Source organism: Chrysochloris asiatica, unplaced genomic scaffold, assembly GCF_000296735.1.
Source record: "Chrysochloris asiatica unplaced genomic scaffold, ChrAsi1.0 scaffold00013, whole genome shotgun sequence".
Taxonomy (NCBI): domain Eukaryota; kingdom Metazoa; phylum Chordata; class Mammalia; order Afrosoricida; family Chrysochloridae; genus Chrysochloris; species Chrysochloris asiatica.
The window spans coordinates 28,498,266-28,500,743 of NW_006408531.1; positions in this window are offsets into that span (position 1 = coordinate 28,498,266).

Here is a 2,478-nt window from a genome sequence, read left to right on the forward strand (position 1 = left end):
AAAAAAAAAAAAAAAAAAATTCAAGCCTCAGATGGAAATGCTGAAGGATTCTACAGGCAAAATATTGAATGATACAGAAAGTATCAAAAGAAGATGGAAGGTATATGCAGAGTCACACTACCAAAAAGAAATGGTCGATGTTCAGCTGTTTTAAGAGGTAGGTAGCATATGATTCAGAGCCAGTGTGACTGAAGAATAAGTCTAGGGTACACTGATGGCATTGTCAAAGAACAAGGTTCTGTGAATTGATGGAATGCAAACTGAAATGTTTAAGCAAACTGATGCAGCACTAGAAGTGCTCACTCATCTATACCAAGAAATTTGGAAGACAGCTACTTGGCCAACTGATTAGAAGAGATCATATCTGTGGCCATTCCAAAGAAAGGTGAACTTACACAATGCAGATATTATTGAACAATATCATTAATATAACCTGCAAGTAAAACTTTGCTGAAGATAATTTAAAAAATGGCTGCAACCGAACATCAACACAGAACTTCCAGAAATTCAAGTCAGATTTAGAAGAGGACATGGGTATCTGCTTGCCTGAAAGCAGAGAATGGCCAGAAAGATGTTTATTTATGCCTTATTGACTATGTGTGGATCATGGTAAGCTATTTGACAAAGAATGAGAATTCCAGAACACTTAATTGTGCTCATGAGGAACCTGTAAATAGACCAACAGGCAGTTGTACAAACAGAAAAAAAAAATGATGAATGGTTTAAAATCAGAAAAGTTGCTCACCAGGGCTGTGTTCTTTCAACATACTTATTCAATCTGTATACTGAGCAAATAATTCAAGAACCTGCATTGTATGAAGAAGAATATGGCATCAGGAATGGAGGAAGGCTCATTAACAACCTGCAATACACAGATAATACAACCTTGCTTGCTGAAAGGGAATACTTACTGATGAAGATCAAATATTTACTTTAAAATAAAATACTTACTGATGAAGATCAAATACGACAGCCTTCGGTATGGATTGCACCTCAATGTAAAGAAAACAAAAATCATCACAACTGGTTTAACAAATAACATCATGAGAAATGGATTAAAGATTGAAGTTGTCAAAGACTTCTGTTTATTTGGATGCACAATCAACACACATGGAAACAGCAGTCAAGAAATCAAACAATGTATTGAATTAGCAAATCTGCACAAAATCTCTTTAAAGTGTTTAAGAGCAAAGATATTAGTTTAATGTGTGCCTGACCCAAGCCCTCATATTTTTAGTAACCTTATACGTTATGTGAAAGTTGGACATTGAATAAGAAATATCATAGAAGAATTGAAGCATTTGAATTATTGTATTGGAAAAGAGTATTGAAAGTACCGTGGTCTGCCAGAATGACTAACAAATCTGTCTTGGAAGAAGTCTGGCCAGAATGCTCCTTAGGAGCCTGGATGGTAAGACTTCATCCCCCATACTTTTCTCATGTTATCAGGAAAGATCAATCCCTTGAAGTGGAGGTTCAGTGAAAGAAAGGAAGGCCCCCAACAAGATGAATTGACTCAGTGGTAGCAGCAATAGGTTCCAATGTGAAAACAATGGTGAAGACTGTGCAGGGCTGGCCAGTGTTTCCTTCTGTTGTGCATGGTGTCGCTGAGAGTCAGAACCAACTTGACAACACCTTACAAGAGCACCACCACATATTATTTCATTTCTATATTTGATCTTGATTTATAGGATTAGAACATATGTTATTTTCTCCATAAATGTGAGTTGTAGTTCAGTGCCGCCGAGTTGGTTCTAACCCGTAGATATCCTGTACAGGGTTTTGAAGAAGCAGCTGGTAAGCTTGAACTGTCGACCTTGCAGTTCAAATCAATTTTGCAGTTCAGCACATTAACCCACAGTGCCAGTAAGAGTTTGTTTTCTTTTCTTTTCTGATTTACATGTGGGTTTTAATAGTCAGATAGGAAAGGGTTGTCATGGATTGAATTGTGCCCCCCCCCCAGTACGTATACAATTGTGTAGGCCATGATTCTCAGTGCATAGTCAGTAATGATGTAATTTGTCAGTTATTCCATGATATGATCTGATATGATTAGCCAATCGCTGCTAAGAGAGGCATTTGTTGTTGTTGTTAGGTGCCATCAAGTTGGTACTGACCCATAGCGACCCTGTACACAGCAGAACAAAACACTGCCTGATCCTGGGCTAACATCACTACAGTTGCCACACTTGAGTGCATCGATGCTGCCACTTAGCTAGTCCATCTCATTGGGGGTCTTCCTGTTTTTCTCTGATCCTCCACCTTACCAAACATGATATCCTTCTCCAGTGACTGGTCCCTGACAATGAAGTATGAGGGACGAAATTTGGCCATCCTGGCCTCCAGGGAGCACTCTGGCTGTACTTCTTCCCAAACAGCTCTGTTGGTTCTTTTGGCAGCCCATGGCACTTTCAATATTCTCCTCCAACACCATAACTCAAAAGCATCAATTCTTCTATGGTCTTCCTTATTTACTGT